The sequence below is a fragment of the Cebus imitator genome, unplaced genomic scaffold, assembly GCF_001604975.1.
Source record: "Cebus imitator isolate Cc_AM_T3 unplaced genomic scaffold, Cebus_imitator-1.0 Scaffold382, whole genome shotgun sequence".
Lineage (NCBI taxonomy): Eukaryota > Metazoa > Chordata > Mammalia > Primates > Cebidae > Cebus > Cebus imitator.
Window position 1 is genome coordinate 957,926 of NW_016107697.1, and position 11,050 is coordinate 968,975.

The 11,050-nt window shown below is 37.8% G+C and overlaps 1 protein-coding gene across 2 annotated transcripts in view; it reads left to right on the forward strand.

Moving 5' to 3' along the window:
- Window positions 1-5,499: 5,499 nt before the first annotated feature.
- FBXL4 (F-box and leucine rich repeat protein 4) overlaps window positions 5,500-11,050 on the forward strand; it is a 65,809-nt gene continuing 60,258 nt past the window's right edge. The window contains exon 1 of one of the 2 annotated variants that reach the window (XM_017507687.2): window positions 5,500-5,671. The gene's annotated coding sequence lies outside the window, so the exon portion shown is untranslated. The remainder of the gene's footprint in view (window positions 5,672-11,050) is intronic. The other variant, XM_017507686.2, reaches the window with a different exon arrangement.

Genomic DNA, 11,050 nt, shown 5'->3' on the forward strand with positions numbered 1-11,050 from the left:
GTTTAACCTAAGATTTCACAGGAGGGTAAATTATTTTAGCTGAGTTATGTAGAAAATGTATGGAGTTGCATTTTCTGAGAGGTCTTCATTTGAGAGATGAACTTTCTTAGAAACCAATGATAGAAAACCAAAGGGAACTTATCGTGAAGACATTTTTGGCCCTCTGCAGAGTTCTGATTCTCTACCCTCTGACATTGTCATGCATACTTATAGTCCTGAAAGTTAATAATTGGTAGACATTTCATTTTAAGATAAAGAAAAATTACTTGAAAATAATAGAGTACGATGGCGAGTGTTTCAAGAGTTAGGGACAAAGAAGAGTTTTGAACCTGCTGCTTCTTTTGCCCGCCTCCCCATCTGAGTAGAACATTGCAACTTTTGAAGCTCACATAGAATAGATCATAACCAGCTTGCTGAGTTGGTGACTTTATGGACAATTAAGCCTTGTTGGGACTTTCTTATTTGTAATAGTGCTGTTACAGCGTGGGATGCTATTCATTTCCAAACAACATTCCATTTAATAACTAGGCATTAGTTCACCCATTAAATCAGGGCCATCACTAACTGATAACCATCGTCTTTTTTTTTGACTTCACTTGGCTCTCTTGCCCAGGAAACAAAGCATGGCCCTTGATATGTGAAGGTTGGTGGAAGGATAGATTGAGCAATGATGACCAAAATTCCATCTAGTCACAGAAATCAGACATTCCCCTAGGCTTTTATCTTCTTTAAATAAAAACTTATATATTTCTAAGCAGTACTTAAAGTACCATTACAAACAAAGCTAAACAAAAAAACTAAATAAATAATAGCACCAACTTCCACATCTCTTAAGCATTGAAGAGATTAAAATGTATGGAGGGAAATGCAACAGATATGCACCCAAAAGATAAGAACAAGAATGTTAATAGCAGCATTGCTTATAATAATCAAAACGGAAAACAGTTCAATGTTCTATGAAGAGTAGAATAAATAAATTCTTGTATATTTATATAATAGAAACTCAAGAAACTCTCACTACACTTGACAACCTGAGTAACTCTCACGAAGCTAATGTTGTGAGAAAAAAGCCAGACTCAGAAGAGTGCGTAATATATGATCCCATCTACCTAAAGGTCAAAACTTAGGAAAATTAATCTCTGGTGTTAGAATTCAGGACAATGGTTACCTTTGGGCAGGAGTAAGGGGAAGAGATTTAGGAGAGAATGTGGGAGGTTTCTGAGTACTGGCGATTATCTACTTTTTTATATGAATGGTGAATACAAGGGTATGTGCAATCATCTTTTGTGTTCTTTTCTGAATACATTTTATACTTAAAAACTTATTTGGAAGTTATCTAGGATTAAGAAACTGCTATTAGACTGAATTTGAGCATTGAGTTGACACTTATCAACCCAATGAAGTCTCACCAGCAACCATAAACAGATCAGTCTTATTTACTTATTACATTAATTTATTTTATAATCCACTTTTAATTTTATAATAGATTTAGATTTACAGAAAAGTTGCAATTAACAGATTGACTAAAAATACAAAATTATTGAAGGGTTGCAGTGACAATACAGAGTTCCCATATAGCCCTAATTTAGTTTTCCCTTATTGTTAAGAGCTTGTTACAGTAGGACGTTTATTACAACTAAGAAACCAGCATTGGTATATTATTATTAAATAAATTCTACTCGTCATTCGAATTTCACTAGTTTTTCTACTAATGTCTTTTTTCTGTTCCAGGATCCCATTCAAAATATCATATTAGATTTTTTGAAAAGATAAGCAAAATCAACAAACCTTTAGCCAAACTAAGAAAAAACTAAATGACCCAAATAAATAAAATCGGAGATTAAAAAAAAGGAGACATTACAACTGATACCAGAGAAATATAAAGATCATAAGAAACCATTAGGAACAATGATATGCCAACAAATTTGGTAACCCAGATGAAATAGAGAAACTTCTGGACACATACAAACTACCAATACTGAATCATGAAGCTACAGAAAATGTGAACAGATCAATAACACATGACAAGATTGAATTATTAATGAAAGGTCTCCTATTAAAGAAAAGCCCAGGACATATGCCTTTACTTCTACCAAACATTTAAATAACAAATTCTAATTCTCTTAAACTCTTCCAAAAAATCGAAGACAGGAAACACTTCCAAGGTCATTCTATGAGGCCAGCATTTCCCTAATAGCAAAATCAGGCAAGGACACAACAAAAAAAGAAAATTTATAGGCCAATATCCCTGATGAATATAAATGCAAAAATCTTCAACAAAAGAGATGACTAACCATGATCAAGTAGGATTCACAGCAGAGATGCAAGAATGATTCAACATAAGGCAAATTAATAAATGTGATACATCACTTTAACAGAATGAAGGACAAAAACCATTTCGATCATTTCAATAGATGCAGAAAAACATTTAACAAAATTCTTACTTTTCTCTGATAAAAGCTCAATGAATTAGGTATAAAATGAATGTACTTTAATACAATAAAGGCCATATATGACAAACCCACAACAGCTAATATACTGAATAGACAAAAGTTGAATACTTTTCTTCTAAGAACTGGAACAAGACAAGAATGCCCACTTTCTCACTTCTATTCAACATAGTACTGGCAGTCCTAGTGAGAGCGGTTAGATAAGAAAACAAAATAAGGTATCCAAATTGTAAAGAAGTTTGCAGATGACATAATCTTATGTATAGAAAACCCCAAAGACTCTCCTAAAAAACTGTTATAACTAATAATTTAGTAAGTTTTCAGGATATAAAATCAACACACAAAAGCAGTAGCATTTCTATTTACAAAAGCAAACTATTTGAAAAAGACATCAAGAAAACAATTCCATTTACAATAGCTACAAAAAAACCCCTAAAATAAAATACTTAGCAATAAATTTAACCAAGGAGGTGAAAGATGAGTATACTCAAACTATAAAACCTTGATGAAAGAAATTAAAAAAGACACAAAAAATGGAAAGACATTCTGTGTTTATGGATTGGAGGAATAGTTAAAATGTCCATACCTACCTAAAGCAATCTACATATTCAATGTAATCCCTAACAATATGTTATGTTCTTCACAGAAATAGAAAAAAATATCCTAAAATTGGTATGGAACCACAAAAAATTCTGGATAGACAAAACAATGTTGAGCAAAAGGAACAAAGCTGAAGTCATCACAATACCCCACTTCAAAATATACTACAAATCTATACTAATTGAAACACCATGGTACCGGTATAAAAACAGACACATTAACCAATAGAATAGAATATAGAGGCCAGAAATAAACCCACACAGCTATGGTCAATTGCCTTTTTATAAAAGGTTCCAAGCACACACAGTGGAGAAAGGACAGTCTGTCAATAAGTAGTGTTGGGAAAAACTGTATGTCCATATGCAGAAAAATGAAATTAGAACCAGATTTTTCACCATATAGAAAAGTCAACTCAAAATGGATTAAAGTCTTAAATTTAAGACCCAAAACTATGAAAGCTTCTAGAGGAAAGCATAGGGAAAAGACTTCATGACATAAGCCTGGGCAAGATCTTAACTTTTTGGTTAAGATCTCAAACACATAGGCAACAAAAGTGAAAATAGACAAATGGGATTACATCAAGCTAAAAAACTTCTGCATAGCAAAGGAAACAATCAATAAAGTGAAGAGACAACCCAAAGAATGGGAGAAAATATTTGCAAATTATTTAACAAGGGATTAATAACCAGAATATTTTATATAAGGAGCTCAAACAACTCAATAGGAAAGCAAAAACAAAAACAAATAATCCAATTAAAAAATGGGCAAAAGATATGAACAGGCATTTCTCAAAAGAAGACATACAAATGGCCAACAGGTTTATGAAAAAATCTCTGTATCACTAATCATCAGTTAAATGCAAATTAAAACAATGAGATATCTCACCCCAGTGAGAATGGCTTTTTTTTTCTTTTAAAAAAACACGGAACGAGAGATGCCGGTGAGAATGTGGAGAAAGGGGAATCCATGTACACTGTTGGTGGGAATGCATATCACTAGAGCCACTGTAAAAAACTGTGTGAAGATTCTTCAAAAAGCTAAAAATAGAACTACTATAAGATCCCACAATTCCAATACTGGGTATAGATCCAACAGAAAGGAAATACATATACTGAAAATATATCTGCACTTCTATGTTTATTGCAGCACTATTTACAATAGCCAAGATTTAGAATTCACCTAAGTGTCCATGCAACAGATGAATGGATAAAGAAAATGTGGTACATGTACACAATGGAAAATTACTCAGCCTTAAAACTCTCCACAAAATCCTGTTACTTGCAGCAACATGGATAGAACTGGAGGTCAAGATGATGAGTGAAATGAGCCAAGCACAGAAAGACAAATAATGCATGTTCTCGCTCACATGTGGGAGCTCAGAAAGTGGATCTCAGAGACTGAGAAGTATTTGGGAGGGGGCATGGGAGAGTGAGGGGAGATAAAGAGAGGTTGATTAACGGGCACAAACATAAACTTAGAAGAAATAAGACCCGGTGTTTCATAGATCAGTAGGGTGATTATGGTTAACGTTAATCAAGAGTACGTGTCAAAATAGCTAGAAGAGAATAATTTGAATGTTCCTAGCACAAAGAAAAGATAAATATTTAAGGGGACGAGTAATCCAGTTATGTGGATTTGGTCACAGAAATGAATCAAATTATCATGTATACCATGAAAATATGTACAGCTATTATGCATGAATAAAAATAAAAAAAATTTAAAGTTGAAGAAAATAAAAATTTTTGTATACAAGATATACTGCATATTGTATATTGGTTCTGTTCATATATAAGTAAATATCCTTACTGTTTTGCCTCATTAGGAACATTTAGACAGCAAATAATATTTTCCATTTTAGTGGGTATTTTGTAACAAGATAAATACGATGAAAACTAAAAAAAGTGCAATACTGAATCTACCAAAAATAAATCAAAATGAGTTACTGCCAGACCATCTTCTTCGTCAGAGGTAATGGTCAGACGCTTCTGAACGTTGGAAATGGGTCTGTAGGCAGGATTTGTATGCAGGGCAGAAGTTTGTGAACTAGACGAATTATAACTTCAGAGCGCATATAATGTATATTATACTCTTCCTCTAAGTATGCGTACCATTCCTATTACCTATGCATCACCTGATTTCACCAAGTCTGGACCGAAGAAGTCCTAGCAGGACTACACTACAGAAGACGAGCCGGTACTTGGAGGGGATTATTCCGCAGAGGATTTGCAGCCACTGCTCGCTGCGGTGTTTTTACACGGCCACCAATGGAGTAGGGAAGCCAGCAGGAAGCTCCCGCCCGTCGCCTGGGAGGGGGCTGTCCCTATGGCCCAGAGCACCTCCCATGGGAGGAACGCCAGGCTTCCTTCCAGGCCGCGCTCCACCTCCCACCAGGCCCCGCCCCACCTCGGCCCCGCCCCGCCAACACGGCCCCGCCCCGCTCCCCCCGCCCCGCCCCGCCTCCCCGGCTCCTTCCGCGTCTTCCTTCCGGGTCGCGCCGGGCCGGGCTTGCAGCCACTGTGCCGCAGCCAGAGAGTCGGGGAGCCGCCCCCACGTCCAGGCCTTTTCGCGCCGCCTGGTCGCGGGTGAAGCCCGCGGCGCGCGCCTCTCCCGGACCCTGCAGGGTACGGCCCTTCCTTTACTTCTCCCTCCCGTGGGTCTCTATCATTTTTCCTTCGGGGCGGGGCCAGGGCCGAGCCAGCGCGCAACTCTGCGCTTTGGGGAATCTGGACGCCTGGTAAAGGCCCCCGCTGCCCTCCCCTCCCCGTCCGCGCCCCCGCGTCCCCGCTTCGCGCTTGCGGGGCTTGCTGGGGCCGCTGAGAGCTGATGACGTGCGTCTGGCTGTTTCTCCGCCACACTCTGCCCGCAGACTGTGAGGCATCGTCCGGAAGTGTGCGCGGCTCAGGGTTGTTTACACTGCGGAGGACTGCGGGTCGCCCACACCCGCGCTCTGTGCTGCCTTGGCAGCCACGCGTCGGCACATGCCCGCCTGTGCTTGTTATTTCTGTACCTTCTGCCTTGATTTCCTTCTGACATCCGATGATTTTTGCCTAACCAGGCCTATGTTTTCTTATTTCAGGAATGCCACAAGGTGCCCAGCTACAGCCTTGTTTCTGTGTTTAGGTTTAGGGGTGCCTCTTCAGTGTGAGGATGACCGTCTACTTGGCCTCCTTGTCAACATATTTATAACGGGTGGTTTTGGATTTCCTTGGTTTCCCAGTGATTATTGCCACAAAGCTTCGAGATGCATTCACAGATTGAAATAGAGTGTACAAATAACTGTTACAGAAGGTGAAGATGGTATAAGCCTGTGGTCAGGTAGTTGTGTTGGCAGGACGCCCATCTGGCTTTGTGCCCTGGAGGGCTCACTACCACCAGGTGCAGCATCTTTCCTTGCTTTGGTCTGTTCGCAGACAAGTTGCCTTTACTGCTTCTTGCGTGCACCCCTTGGTTTCTTAAGTTCAGGTATAGGTATACCTTTTTTTTTTTTCCACGCTCACTTCCTGCCTCCATTATCCTGTACCGCATATTGCATCTGTTGGTTGAGTAGAGATTCATCCAGAGTCATCAACGCTCCAATAATCCTTAATCAGATTAAGTACTTGGAAATATGGATGATGATGTAGTCGGCACTCTAAAAGTTCCTTCAGTTGGATTCTTCTTTCTATACTTATGTTCTGAGTACTAACTTATTTTTTAACTTCTGTCCCAAACGTTGAGTTTTCTGAACTCTGTATTTTCAAACTCTTCCCTTCTGTTACTGACTTGGAAATCAGAAATCAGCTCATTGTAACATGGATAATTTCTTTACTCACACCATGATGAAATAATGCAATTATAGTATACTCTGCACAATGGTACATATGGTCAGTTAACAAAAACTTCTCCTTCTTTCTTTACTGTACTAGTCTCATCCTCTTAATTTTGCTGTGGTTAACATTCTCTATCTTAACTTCGTGGATCTAATTTCAGTGTCCTTTTAAAAAGGCCTTTATCCACATGAATTGTATATCCACCTCCTTTTTTCTAGTATTGTTAATTATCTTATTCATATTTTAGTGTGAAATAGGAAGGCTCCAACTTTGTATTTTGTTAGTGACTCCATCGTCATTTGTTGAATTCTATTTTTCACTACTGATCGGTACTATAAATACCATAGGTCCGAAATTCCCGTATATTCTTGGGACTTTCTGAACTGTTGTGCAGTGCTTTTTGGCTTCCTGTGGTGGTCCTGGCTTCTGTGATGTTCTTATTGCTCTAGGTTTATAATGTGTTTTAATGCCTAGGGATTTGAACGATGCCTGGCATATTGTAGACATCACTAAATATTTTTGAAATGAACACATTTAGTGGAGGCAAGTTGATTCCCTTTCTTTATCTCTTGCCTCCCTCCCCCTTTAAAAGTTTCTTACCAGTTATTGAGATTCATTTATTTTAGCCCGCTTTTTCTATGGTCAGTTGAATCATGAACTGTTAATAAATAAATCCCTTGTGTTGCTCACTCAGAACTTAACACTAGAGTTGCTCCTACATTTACGTAGAGAAGCAGCCTGATTAAATATCTGCATGCCTTTTGACTTTGTACTGTATCATATAACTGTAGTGTGTCTCTCCCCGTCAGCTATGATTTAGGATGTTCTGTACCTAGTTTCTAAAAGAAAAATGGTTATCTAAGAGATAAATGGCTGTATAAGTGTTCCCTTCGGACATCCAAATATCCATTTGTATTTTACCATCCCAACTGGATATCCCAAATACACATTTTAAGATGTTGTTGTAATGGCACCTAAAAACCTAATTAGATCATGAAATAAATGTAGGCATTCTTTAAAAAAGATCAAGCAATACAGAAGTACTCGAAGGAGGAAGTGAAAGGGCTGTGTGCCCACCTATCCAGTAACCTTGTTCCATAAAGATTACCACTGCTTGCAGATTTAAAAAATAAATATGTAAGTCTACTTTTGTTTCATAAATGGCAGTGTGCCATGTATAATTTTCTATAGCTTCCACTTAATAATAATTGATGAACATCCTTCTGTGGCAGTGCATATAATAGTATCTTGTCTTTTTTGTAAGTCTTTTTGGTATTTCATTGTAGGAATAACCCAAAAGTTATTTAGCCAATCCCCTGTTGGCATTTAGGTTATTCCAAATTTGTTACAAACAGAACTGCAGGGATCATTTTTGTGTTTATATTCTGTATACTGTCATATATGCATGTTAGTTTATTTTCTTGGATGGGAAATTGGTAGGCCAGAGGTTACACCTAAGTGTTAAATTATGAGAGATTCTGCCAAAGTGCTCCTCAAAAGTTGTTGGTAAGAGTAAATTTATGCAATTTGTTAAAATGCTGCTTTTGCCATATCACATTGCCAAGAATTGTCAAGGGTCTGAGATCATACCCTACTTGCAAGCTAACAGTTTCATGGAAACTGGCAGAAAATATGAGACTCCTGACCCAGAGTCAAAGCACCACAGTATCGATAGCCAGAGGATCATCTTGTGCTGATTTGCTGGAGCCCTGATTTCCACAGGTTGATGTGACAAGAGTCCAGTGACACTAGCATGTGAAGTAGGTTGTGTTACAGGAGAGGAATCCTTAGTTTAGGAAACCTGAGTCTTTCATAGTGGCCTGCAAATAAACCTGTCTGATCTTTGCCAGAGAGGGAGACATTATCTTTATTGTCCTGAATGATAAACAAACCTGCCCTCCCTACCAGAGGGAGACATCTCTTTATCTGCCGTATAAACACCATTGAAAAGATAAAAAATAAGGCCATCAGTGCCTCTACTTACATGACATGCAGAAACTTGAGAGCCTGCTAAGATGAAATGATTGTTTTTTATATTTAGTCATTTAGTGGATGAAAAATGCTATTTTGTTATTGTTTTAGTATTGCATTTCTTTGCTTATTGATGGAATTGACTGTATGTTTGTCATTTGTATTCTTTTGTTACTTACATGATCATATCCTTTACTTAGGTTTCTGTTGAAATGTTCCTCTTTTATAGTTGATTTGTAATAGCTCTTTACATATTGTGGCTCTTAATGATTTGGTTCACCATTTGCTAGTATTTTCTCATAGTCTAGTCTTTAATGTTTCTCGAGGCTTTTGCTGTATAATAATCTTTACTATTTATGTTGCCAGTTCTGCTGTTGTTTTCCTTTATGCCCTTTGGATTTCTATCCCAAGATTATTAAAATACTCTTTGTACACATTCTATTATCATAGATTTGGATTTTAAAATTGGTTGCTGTGGCATACTATTACAAATTTATTTTTTCAGATTTCCGGACATTTTTCTAAAACATTTATTTTGATAAACTGTCCTTTTCCTGTTATTTGATTTGACACATTTATTGTAAGATACTATATCCTCAATTTGTTGTTTTCTCAAAGCTGACAAATCAGTAAGCAAGGTATATTAGATATTTACTGTGATTATGATTTTGGTTAAATTCAGCCTTAAAGATAATATGTGTAATTGTTCTTAGTGGATTTTATCTTAAAAAATATAAAGTATATTTTTTGCCCTGTTTAATGACTTTTTGCCTGGGACTCTACATTGTCTTATATGACTCTTGCCTCTCTATCAGTTTTGTGTGTACTTGATAGATCTTTTTTGCTCATATGTTTATTTTTAGTCATTTTACACCATTTTGCTTTACTTGCCTTTCATAATCATATAAACATTCATATAACTGAGCTGGACTTTTATTTCTCCCTGAAATCTCCCCTCTTCCCAATATGGAAGTCTGTTGTGTTTTGTTTTTGTGTTTGAGACAGAGACTTGCTCTGTCACCCAAGCTAGAGTGCAGTGGTGTAATTTTGGCTCACTGCAACCTCTAACTCTTGGACTCAAGTGATCTTCCTGCCTCAGCCTCCCAAGTAGCTGGGACTGCAGGTGCACGCCACCATCCCTGGCTAATTTTTGTGTTTTTTGTAGTGATGTGGCTTCCCCATGTTGCCCAGGCTGGTCTCAAACTCCTGGGATCAAGTGATCCACCTGCCTTGGCCTCCCAAAGTGCTGGGGTTACAGGTATGAGCCACTGGAATTTTGTCCTTTATTTGTTTTGTTTTACATTTTAAAAAACTTTTTAAAAAAGATCATTGTAGATTCATATACAGTTGTAAGAAGTAATGCAGGGAGATCTAGATCATGTGTACATTCACCCAGTTTCCATCTATGGTAAAACCTTGCAGAACTATAGTACAATATTATACTCAGGAAATTGACATTGATACAATCTATTCAGATTTCACTAGTTTTACATGCACCAATTCCTGTTACTGTTTAGTCGTAAGTAAGTTTATGTAGATTGCTGTGAATACCACCACAGTCAAAATATGTAACAGTCCCATCACAAGGTTACCTTGTACAAAATTGGGTTTATCTCTTAATTGGACAATTTAACCTAGTCGTAATAACCTTTTTTTCCCTCTCCTGCAGGTTTGGAAATTCTGAAACCATCTATAGCTGACTCTTTTTGCCCTCATTCTTCCCATTAATAAGTTGACACCTTGATCTCTTGCATTCTTTACATTCTTGGTTTTATTGATTTGATTTCTTTTCCACAGTTGTATTTGTGTGTTCTCACATTGCTTTAAAGAAACGCCTGAGACTGGATAATTTATGAAGTAAACAGGTTTAATTGACTCACAGTTCCACAGGCTGTATAGGAAGCATGATACTGGCATCTGCTAGGCTTATGTGGAAGCCTCAGGAAACTGACGGTTATCGTGGCAGCCAAAGCAGGAGCAAGGGTCATACATGGCAGGAGCAGGAGGAAGAGAGAGATGGGGGATGCAGTATGTACTTTGAAACAACCAGATCTATTCAGAACTCTTAGGAGAACAGTGCTAGAGGCATGGTGCTGAACATTAGAGACCACCTCCATGATCCAATCACCTCCCACCAAGCCCTACCTCCGGCACTGGGGATTATATTCAGTGTGAGGGAGATTTGAGTGGAGACAGATCCGAACCATACCAGTAGTTCTT